Raw genomic sequence first — 12,071 nt, 5'->3', positions numbered from 1 at the left:
GTAGGTTGTGTCCGCCTCTGCTTACCTCTTTCATCAACCATGAACATGCTTGTGTCATCTTATGATCTGTATTAAATACTGATGATTAGCTCATGTTTGTCCTACCTACAGTGCCCTCTATTAATATTAGCACCCTTGGTAAATATGAGCAAAGAAGGCTGTGAAAATTTGTCTTTATTCTTGAACCTTTTGATCTTTTGTTGAAATAATTCACAAAAATACTCTGCCCTCATGTTATCAGGATATCAGACAATTGCAAACAAAACACAGATTTATCCTCCAAAAGATCTGTTTCTATGTTAAATATAGGTGTGCAACAATTATTGACATCCTTTTAGTCAATACTTTATGCTACCTCCCTTTGCCAAGATAACAGCTCTGAGTCTTCTCCTATAATGCCTGATGAGGTTGGAGAATACATTGCAAGGAATCTGAGACCATTCCTCCACACAGAACCTCTCCAGAACCTTCAAATTTTGAGGTCCACGACTCTCCTCTTCAGTTCACCCCACAGTGGTCAAGTCAGTGGACTGGAATGGCCATGGCAGGACCTTGATTTTGTGGTCAGTAAACCATTTTTGTGTTGATTTCAATGTATGTTTTGGATCATTGTCCTGCTGGAAGATCCAACCACAGTCCATTTAAGCTTTCTGGCAGAGGCAGTCAGGTTTTCATTTAATATCTGTTGATATATGATAGAGTCCACGATGCTATGTATCCTACAAAATATCCAGGTCCTCTGGCAGAAAAACAGCCCCAAAACATTAATGAGCCACCACCATAAACCATGGGCATGAGATACTTTTCCATATGGCTACCTCTCTGTGTGCACCAAAACCACCACAGAGCTCTTATTTTGGCAAAGGTAGATAGCACAAAGTACTGAATAAAGGGGTGCCAATAATTGTTGCAAACCCATATTTAACAAAGTTATTTTTGGGGGATAAACCTGTGTTGTGTTTGCAGTTGTTTTATATCCATGAGAGCAGAGTATTTTTGTGAATTTTTTTTCACAGTTTAACAATTTCCTTTTCCTAGTCACCCAGGTGTACTAGAAAATGTAAAATATCAATGGGAATATGCTTCAAATATATATTTCTCATATGAATTCATAAGGATGCCAATAATTATTGCATAGCTATGAGAACAGAGGATTTTTGTAAATTATTTTGAACAAAAGATTAAAAGGTTAAACAATAAAGACAATTATTACAGCCTTCTTTGCTCATGTTTACCAAGGGTTCCAATATTAGTGGAGGGCACTGTACATTGGCAGCCTGAACTCCCACATGGAATCACTGACCTACCTCAGTCTGACTGTGTAGGCAGAACTCCAATATCCTCCCAGGGTATACTGTCTGTTTCTACTAACCTACTTCATTTGCCCTGTGAATTTACTGTAGTAGTTTGTGTCACTGCCTTAAAATTAAGGGCAATCTAGGGTTTTCAAAATGAAAGTACCTGCATTGCTTTGAACTGAATGCTGTTTAGCACAGAGAGCAATTTCCTGCTTCCTGACATCTCAAGAAGGTAACATGATACATTAAGAGCCAGGGGGATGTAAAATTTTTAACAAGATGATCAGTGTAAATAGTCATCATTTTGTTTAAAGGTATTTTTTCCATTTAGTACTGCCCTTCAGATGCTAAATAAGATAATTACATGTCTCTCAGAATACAAAATACTAACAATTTACCCCGATCATCCTGTTTAAAAGTTTACACCCCCTGCCTCTTAATGTTATCGTGTTACCTTCTTGGGCATCAGTGAATGTTTGCATTATATGTAATAGCTGTGTATGATTCCCTCAGTTGTCCTCAGTTTGAAAAGATGGATCTCAACATCATATAGCCACTGTTGGAAAGGGGTCAAATATGCAGAATATGCTGGAAATGTGGAATGTGCAGGACCTGGAGGATTTTTCTGAAGAACAGTGGGCAGTTTAACTGCTCAGGGCATGAACAATTATCACAAAACAAAAAAAACAGTCATGGATCATCCAGATAACGACACACAGTATTAAGAAACAAGGGTGTGTAAACTTTTGAACTGGGTAATTTTTATAAATTCAGCTATTATCTTGTCTTATGGACTATGTGTAAACATCTGCTTTGTGGAATAGCTTATTCAGGACAGTACTAAATAAAAGACAACATGGGATTTTTATGATCCCTCTTATTTTGTTAACAGTAACAGTATTAAGATTTAGCAGATTCTGCATGGGGTATGCAAACTTTTGGACACAACTTTATTATCACAGCTTCCATAAAACAAGATTTTAGGCTACTAGCTGAGCTGAGAACAGTGATCTGGAGAACTAACCATTATTTTTCTCATGTTTTACTACATCTACAACTGAGGTGGGAATTGTGGTTCATATCAGGTAGGTCCATCAGCAAGGTTTTTTCAACCAGATTATAAACGTTTACTCAGTCACTTTGAGTAGTTAGCCATTTTCCTTTTTTATTTATTTATTTATTTTTTATTAACACTTTTATTGATTCACAAGTTAACACAAATAGACAAACAACATATATAATGAAACAAACTATTTTAAGATAAATCCTCACTATAACCCCTCCCCCTACCAACCTCCCACCCCACCCTGGTCCCCCCACGAACACCCCTGTGGTCAATAGAATATAAACTCACATATTCAAAAAAATAAAAATAAATAAATAAATAAAAATACACACAATTAAAAAAAAAGAAAAGAAAAAGAAAAAAAAAGGAAAATACAATAATCAAGTATAATCATAGACTAAACTCTAAATTATACTCTCCACTGCCCCTCCTCGAGAGTCCCCCAAAAACGCCAAATAACTGCTCCATTTCTTCCTGAAGGAATTCCCAACTCCAATCCTTCTGCTCGACCCCTCCTCAAAGGCAGCCACCCTCCCCATCTCCATACATCACTCTGGAAACGAGGGCACTCCATCTGATTTCCATCCCCTTAAAATAACCTGTCTACCAATCATCACACTGGTCAAAACCCAATCTTTTTTGTACCTATCCTCCAATTTTGTGACCTCCCCATCTCCCAAAATACAGAGTCTAGGGCAGAACGAGATCTGAGTGTTCAACACCTCACATACAAAGCTCTGCACCTTCCACCAAAATTCTTGGATCTTACGACACCCCCAAAAAACATGGGTAGTGTCTCCATCTTCTGAATGGCATCGCCAGCAGGTGGGTGTGTCTTTAAGACCAAGCCTATACAATTTAGAGGGGGTCCAATAGAACCGATGTAAAATCTTAAATTGTATAAGGCGCACCCTTGCGTCTCTAGATGCAGTTTTTATATTTTTTAAAATCCTAGCCCACTCTCCCTCCCCCAATTCCAAATTTAAATCTTTCTCCCATAATCTCTTGAGAGTGGTCGAGACTCCGTCCCCTAGGCTCTGAATCAGTAAGGAGTAATACACTGATGCTTCATGCCCTCTTCCAAAAGCAGAAATCACCTCTCCCAGAGTATCTGCTGCTTTAGGGGGGTGCATGCTACTCCCAAAAATAGTAAAGAGCAAGTGGCGTAGTTGAAGATACCTAAAAAACTGAGATCTGGGGATCCCAAAATGTTGAACCAATTTTTCAAAAGATATCATCACACCACTCTCATAAAGATCACCGAGTGTATTAACCCCCCTCGTGATCCACTCTGACCAACAAAAAGGGTACTTATTAATACGTAGTTTGGGGTTTAGCCATAGGCTCGAGGCAACATTGAGATAAATATCAGAATCAAACACTCTGGACACTCTTGTCCACACTGAGTGCAGATGTGAAATAACGGGGTGTGATTTAACTTCTCTGGTTAGATTAATGCAAAGGCTTTGCAGTGGCAAAATAGGGGCAAGAACTTCTTGTTCAATGCAGAACCAGGGAGGGGCTCTCTCAGGTGGAAGTGACCAATGAGCCAAATGTCTGAGACCAAACGCATAATAATAAAACAGAATCTTGGGTAGGCCTAGCCCACCCTTGTCAACCAGCCTATGTAACTTATTGAAATTTAACCTGGGACACTTACCATTCCAAATAAAAGACTTTGCTATACTCTCAAATTGCTTGAAATATGAAAGAGGGACATCTATAGGGAGAGATTGTAGCAGGTAATTGAATTTTGAAATACAACTCATTTTAATAACATTAACCTTCCTGATCATAGATAAATGTAAAGAAGACCACCTGTCTACATCACTCGAAAACCTTTTTATTAACGGGTCAACATTAACACTAACTAAATCGGACAAATTTTTTGGAAATAAAATGCCCTGTTTGGGCCACTGGAAGGCACCAGGCTGAAAGGCCGTTACAGGACAGTACGCTGCCAAAGCTTCGGATTTAGTCCAGTTGACTTTGTATCCTGAGAATTTGGAAAAGGAATTAATAATTCTGTGGAGGCAAGGCATAGACCTAGTAGGGTCAGAGATGTATAATAAAATATCATCTGCATAAAGCAAAAGCTTATGCACCACACCTCCCGCCACCACCCCTGGAAAATCATTCTCCTTTCTTATCGCAGCTGCTAATGGTTCCAGGGCAAGACAGAACAAAAATGGGGAAAGAGGGCAACCCTGCCGGGTGCCCCTACCTACAGTAAAATAATCTGAAATTAGTCCATTTGTTTGTACTGCCGCTACCCGGTGTCTATAAAGTAGCTTAATCCAACCAATGAAAGTATTCCCGAACCCATACACTTCCAAAATCTTAAAAAGATAATCCCATTCTACCATATCAAACGCCTTTTCGGCGTCAAGTGAGATGGCAGCAACCGGAGACTGATCATTTGCTACTGACCACATGATATCAGTGAGATGTCTAATGTTATCAGAAGAGCTACGGCCCCGAATAAACCCCACCTGATCTATATGTATAAGAGATGTCATAACTTTACTTAATCAGTTAGCCAGAATTTTCGACAAGATTTTTACATCTAACTGGATCAGGGAAATTGGACGATAACTTTTACACTCACTTGGATCTTTGTCTTTTTTTAAGAATCAGACTGATCTGGGCTTGTGTCATGGTTGGAGGAAGCTTTCCATTCTTTAATGATTCTGTATAAACTTCTAACAGAAGTGGAGTCAGTTCTGTAGCATAAGATTTGAAAAACTCAGCGGCAAAGCCATCTGGCCCTGGAGACTTGCCTGTAGGCAGGGCCTTAATTACCTCGCCAAGCTCCTCCAGGGTTATCTCAGAATCAAGAGCATTTTTTTGCTCCGTCGTCAATTTTGGGAGTTCTAATGGTTCCACAAAGTTTCTAATATCTTCATCAGTAGACGAAGACATTGAACTATAGAGATCAAAGTAAAATTCTTTAAAAGCATTATTAATATCAATGGCCGAGGTAAAAATTTCACCACTAACAGACTTCACTGAGGGAATGGTAGAAAGGGCCTCCCTCTGTTTTATATATCTAGCCAAAAGTTTTCCTGCTTTGTCCCCCGACTCAAAGTATGACTGTCTTGCCCTGAATAACCAAAACTCCACTTTCCTCGACAAAATAGTATTATATCTATATTTCAATCTGGTCAACTCTCTGAGACCATCAGACGACATTCGGCGCTTCAGCTCTGCCTCTGCACTTTTAATATGTCCTTCCAACTCCACGAGTTCTCGTGCTTTGGATTTTTTAATGAATGAGGCATACTGTATGATCCGACCCCTAAGAACCGCCTTAAGTGCCTCCCATGCCACGCCCACAGAGGATACTAAGGACCAGTTGGTCTCCTTATAAACATCAAGTTCAGTCTTTAACATTTGTCGGAAATCAGGATTTTGTAAAAGAGATACATTAAAGCGCCAACTAAATGATTTCTTCTTCTCCGTTTGTGGCCACACCGCTAAACTCACCAGGGCGTGATCTGAGACTAGAATGTTTCCGATTGAACAATCAGCAACAGATGAAATGAGTGATTTGGATATCAAAAAAAAAATCTATTCTAGAATAAATCTTATGGACTGAAGAAAAAAATGTATAGTCCCTACCAGATGGGTTCAAAAGTCTCCAAATATCTGCAAGACCAAGATTTTTACACATCCTGTGAAGCGTCACTGTTGCTCTAGGGGGCTTACACACTTTTGCAACACTATGATCAAGGACTGAGTCCATCAAAAGATTAAAGTCTCCTCCCAATATTATATCATGTGGGGTGCCAGCAGATTGCAACATCCCTTCAAGATCTATAAAAAAGCCCTGATCATCAGCATTGGGTGCATAAATATTAGCCAAAATAAGACTTTGCCCCTGAATTTCTGCTAAAACAATAATTACTCTCCCTAATTTATCCTTAAACTGTTTGAGACATTTGAATTGTAGATGCTTATTTACCAATATAATTACTCCCCTGCTCTTACTTGAGCCAGCACTAAAGAAAACATGACCACCCCATATCTTCCCAAATTTTTCAGCTTCCTGCAGGGAAAGATGCGTTTCATGAAGAAACGCAATATCATATTTCTTACGCTTAAGAAAAGTAATGACCTTCCTTCTTTTTATGGGGTGCCCAGCCATTTTCAACTCTCATTCATGAAGCTGCCATTGTATTATGGGTTTTGAGGATTTTCTATCATGTAGGCCAAGTAATAATGGAAATAAGTATTTGATATGATGCTGATTTGAGACATTTGAGTGGCTGGATTATTCATGTACAGATCATATGGTAAATCAAATCCAAACCCTTCCTTCTCCAGTTTTCAATTTTTAAAGCAATTAGTCCTCACATGCAAAAATGCATAGAAACAGTCTATTTACAAATACGTTTTTAAATGATTTTTTAAATGGAGAAGAATCTGGGCTCAGCCGCAGATGGTTGAGTTCAGCTAAAGCCCCTGGAGAGTACATCTTTTACTACTACTATTATTATTATTATTATTATTGATTAATGACTTAGTTTAGTTTATTATTTATCTTTAATCAGGTACTGCTTTATGATTGCATCTGGTATCCCTGGTGATAGTGGGTACTGCTGTTAGGATGAGAGATAGAGATGTAGAGGGCCAGGAACCTCCGTGCTTTCCCGTGCGGGTTTGGGGGCACCAATAGGAATCTCGCCTAGGGAACCAAAATGGCCAGAAACGGTCCTGCAACCCAGACCGTAGTTTACCGACATTCAAAAATATCAAACAACTTAAAAAGAAACTGATTCGTTGTGCTGAAACGCATATACATTATGTCGCCAATAAAATGTTTTCGTATCAACCGCAATGTCGAACTCAGCTCTACCGATCCATAATACGCCACGCTTCCTAAACGTGAGGCTGACATTGTCACGTGACTTTGTTTCGGCCAATCACACGACCCGCTGCCCTCACAGTGTAATCAACACAGAGAGAATCTGCCCTGCTGAGCAGCAGTACACGACGTCGTTGGACCGTTACTGCTCAGCAAGAAGGGTACGAACAGCGACGGTTCCAGCGGAGCTTCCCAAAATATCGTGGGAGGAGATGGTCTTTTCTTCAGGACTGACATAACATTTAAAGGTAATGTGTCCGCTGCAGTCTTTCTTTTTTAAATGTAACATTATGTGCATTTGTGCAATGCGCGGTGCTGGAGTTACATAACTCGCTCTGCGGTGACCCAAATTCGTTACTGTTTCTATCTCAAAGTTTTCCAGTTATGGCTCCCGAATATGCCTAAACGTTTTATTACTGAATAGTACTAGTGACAGTATTGACGTTTTGTCAGGTTTGGACGACTCATACGTGTGTGAATCGGTGTTTACTGATGGAGTCTGGTCAGTTTCACCCAGTTTGCATTGACCTAATTTCCATTCGGCGCTTTGACGAACCGGCATCACAAACGTCATTTTAATTTCCTCACACTATTGCAATGATTGTGGTTAACAGGAACCAAGCGTTTCCCAACCATTTTTATTCGACTTGCTTATTAAGATGTTCTATAAGATGTTGGATAAGCTGCATCGACAATGCATAATAACTGAAATCTCCAGCGGTAAAGTTGGTGTTTTTTTTTTTGGAACATCCGCTACACATTCGAGCTCCTCTCTTCTATTTCTCAATAAATAAACACACAAAAAGGACAAAATTGGTATTTTCTTACTCCGGAGTGGGCAGAGAACCAAGTACAATTGAACATGTTTTTTAAAACAGTTTCTCCCGTATGGAAAGCCAAAAGGGTCATTGTTCGCGAGCATCGTTACCCCGTTTTAAGTTTAAAAACACTGTTTTCTAATTGCCATACGTAAACATCACATATAAGCTTAATAGGGGCATTGATTTGCTCATAACAAAGCTCCACATCTACTGTGTTTGAGGAATCTACGGCAAGTGAGATCATTCAATCAACAAAACACCAACAATGGTGAGAAGGAACTCTATGCATGCAGACTGCACCTGATAATCCTGGACCTGATGTCCTTCACTCATTATTAAATAATGAATAATATTTATGGACAGCAGAGACAAAATCCTTACCTAACCAAGTTGTAAAACAAAGTTCCTTCTCTTTGCTTTGTAACGAGCAAATCAGTGTGTCTATTAAGCAATGTGTGGCGTTTAACATCTAGCGGCATTTTCTTAACGCCTGGTTGCGATTAGAAAACTCTGTTTTTACACTGAAAACGGCTTAATGATGCACGCCAATAAGACCCATTTGGCTTTCCATACTCCATCTGAAGCCAGCTGAAGCTAATCTTTTAGAAAAGCAGGTCATAAGCACTTTATAGTAATGGAGTTAGTAAGGGATCGTCTAAAATGTGCATGGCCTGGGCAACTGTGTAAGATTCTACCAAGATTATAGGCTACTTTGCAGGATATCTAACGTATTGTAGTGTTATGATAGAGCATGGAGTCAGTACAGTGGGATGTAAGACTCACTACAAGTGCAGTAGTCTATTACACTAAAGCATTACAGAAGTGCTGTAATAAAATTTAATATACAGTGGCATGCAAACGTGTGGGCACCACTGGCCAAAATTTCTGTTACTGTGAATAGTTAAGTGAGTACAAGATGAACTGTTGTCCATTATGAAATTCATTATGTTCATTATGAAATATTCTTTTCAACATTTTAAGGAAGATTAGTGTATTTTTTTTGTTTGTTTGTTTGGGTTGTACAAAGTTTTTTTTAAAAATGAAAGGAGCACCATGTAAAACCGCATGGTCAATACTTAGTAACACCCTGTTTGTCAAGTAAAAATGAAATATAAAGTATAATTTTATATTACATTTTAATGTTTAATATAAAATATATTTTTGTTCAAGAGCTTTTTGACTGTAGGAGTTATACATGTAAAACCAAATGCATTATGATGCAGTCTATTATTGCTACTAACTACATTGAATAGATTTTAAAAACTATTAAAAATGTTTTTGAAATTTTTAAAAAGCGGACAATCATAAGACTAACTGCTAATCAGGTTTTGATCTTGTTTTATCTTCAGCTTTTATGACGATAAGCTTTAAATTGCAAATATTGCAACAAAAAAAATTGCAGTTTCGAAATGGAATCTTAAAAAATATAAACCCACAACTGTAGATGTTAGATTACATTCATAACATTCATTTGGTTTAACAATTGTAACTCCTAGTCAAAACATTATTGAATTTTGATTATATTTATTTTTAAAAGTTACAATAAAAAAAATGTAAAATTTTTGCTGTAGTTAGTAGCAATAATAGAGAGTATCATAGTGCATTTAGTTTTACCTGTTTAACTCCTAAAGTCAAAACATTATTGAATTTAGACTGTTTCTTTTAAAGAAATTAAATTAAACAGAGTTTTTCAAATCTATTTGCTGTAATTAGTAGCAATAACAGACTGTAAAATAGTGCATTTAATTTTACATGCATAACTAATGGTCAAAAAGGTAACATTCTGATTTTTTAAACAGTTTTAAAATCTTTTTTGCTCTATTTGGTAGCGATAATGAACACTATCACAGTGGATTTGGTTTTACATGCGTAACTCCTACACTCAAAAAGTAATTGAATTTTGATTATTTTTCTTTTTAAAAAAATTAAACATTTACTTTTAAAAATGTATTTGCTGTAGTTGCTAGCAATAATGAACAGTATCATGGCGCATTTGGCTTTACGTGTATAACTCCTACAGTCAAAAAGTAATTGAATTTTGTATTATTTTTCATTTAAAAAATAAAAAAGTAAAAAATTTTGTTTTTAAAATCTGTTGTAGCTGTAGATAGTAGCAATAATAGACTGTAACATAGTGCATTTAGTTTTACATGCGTAAAAAATATGTATAACATTTATATCTGTAACTCATAGTCAAAAAAAACAACTAAAATTTAAATATTTTATATTCAATCTAAGAAAATTTATCCTTTTCATATATACATATACAAATATACATATACACACACACACACATTTTATTAGAGCACTTCTTTAAGACTATGTAATAGTCTTACATCCCATTGTATCATAACACTACAATACGTTAGTTGTCCTGCAGAGTAGCCTATAATCTTGGTAGAATCTTACACAGTTGCCCAGGTCATGCACTTTTTAGATGGTCCCTTACTGACGCCATTACTATTAAACCAATTATCTGCGTGTCAGTAAGATTGGCTTCAGCGGGTTTTAACTGGGGAAAATTTAAAAATATATATTGTTATGCTTGGTTCTCTGTCCACTCCAGACTAAAAAAATACACATTTTGTCCATTTTGTGTGTTTATTTCTTGAGAAATAGCAAGCAAATCTCGAATGTGCACCCAATGTCCCAATATGAAAACAACTTTACTGCGGTCTGAAAACATGGACTTGAGGCTCAGACTCATAATATTATGTCTAGTACTGAGGTCACATTTTTTAAACAGTTGTCTGTTTCCTATACCATATATTATTTACTTTTATTTACTACTTTATTTCTATGTCATTGTGTTAATCAGTCTTGTGGGTGAACGGTATGTAGGCCTACTATTTGGACAACAGGCTGAAGAGTAGGAGAGAGTACGGGAAATGGTTTTCTTGTGACTTGTTTTTAACAAATGCACCCATATAGAATTATGGGTTTATTAAGAATAGTAACAGTAGTGCAATAGTAATTCTGCATCTGTGAAGACTTCTTTTTCTTGCTTTTAATTATAGTAACTGCAGCGTGCACTCTTTTCTCAGACAAGGTTCTTCTCTACCAAGTGATTGCATATTGCTTAAAGTCACAAAAGCCTCTGTTGCAGTGTAACGTAGTGTTTGAGTACAAATTCCCAACCTTGGTCCTGAAGTACTCCCTGTCCTGCATATTTTAGTATGTTCCATGCTCTAATGCACCCACTTCAACTTAGGAATAGTTGTTACTTAGCTGATCAACTGGATCAGGTGTGTTTAGAGCAGGAAAAACACTAAAATGTGTAGTGAGACCAGGGTGGGGAACCTGTGTGTTAGTTTAAATAGATTATCAGCTATATTGTCTTAAATAATGCTGATCACTAAATTGTGCCAAACTAGCTTTTGGAATCCCTGCTTTAAGTCGCTGTCAGCATGGACATCACTATTGTGTCAGCATGTTGAATCAGACTTAGAAGCAGCCAAGAAAACTGAATTTCACAGATTGAGAATTCTGGCAGATAGCACAGATAGACAGGATGTTTGCCAGAAGCTGGAGCAGTCCACAGTCTTGAAGGAAAAGAGTTTTTAGGAAAGCAGATAACTATGGTTGTATGGGCTCAATGGTCGTAGGCAGATGTTTATGGTAGCAAAAACTTGGTAAGAGTACATTTTACTACATGCACTTATCTTTGGTTATAAATATTGAAACTGATGTTCAATGGTATTGGTTGTGTACTGTTCAATGTGATTTATCCTGATACTCTTGTATAATGATGTGTGAGGTACATTATGAATAATGTGTAATTTACATCGTGTTATAAGAAGCATTATGTACATGTATACATGTATTACATATTATGTAATGTTTAATGATGTATTTTTAAACCTGTGATCATGGTGGTATGATTAAATTTCTATCTATATGTTCTGTTTAATATTTGTTCTTAAGGTTGTTGTTGTTTTTTAACTACATATTTGAACTTAGCCTATTAGTAAAGAGTAGAACCTCATTAGCAGGTTTGCTAACAGACTATTTTCCTGATT

General features: G+C 37.1%; 1 protein-coding gene across 3 annotated transcripts in view; it reads left to right on the top strand.

The window, feature by feature from the left end:
• Nucleotides 1-7,333: 7,333 nt before the first annotated feature.
• Nucleotides 7,334-12,071, top strand: part of cry3a (cryptochrome circadian regulator 3a) — a 29,719-nt gene continuing 24,981 nt past the window's right edge. For all 3 annotated transcript variants that reach the window (XM_053625253.1, XM_053625252.1, XM_053625251.1), the window contains exon 1: nucleotides 7,334-7,479. The gene's annotated coding sequence lies outside the window, so the exon portion shown is untranslated. The remainder of the gene's footprint in view (nucleotides 7,480-12,071) is intronic.

The sequence above is a fragment of the Ictalurus furcatus genome, chromosome 5 (assembly GCF_023375685.1).
Source record: "Ictalurus furcatus strain D&B chromosome 5, Billie_1.0, whole genome shotgun sequence".
NCBI lineage: Eukaryota > Metazoa > Chordata > Actinopteri > Siluriformes > Ictaluridae > Ictalurus > Ictalurus furcatus.
This window is presented reverse-complemented; position numbering and strand designations above follow the sequence as displayed.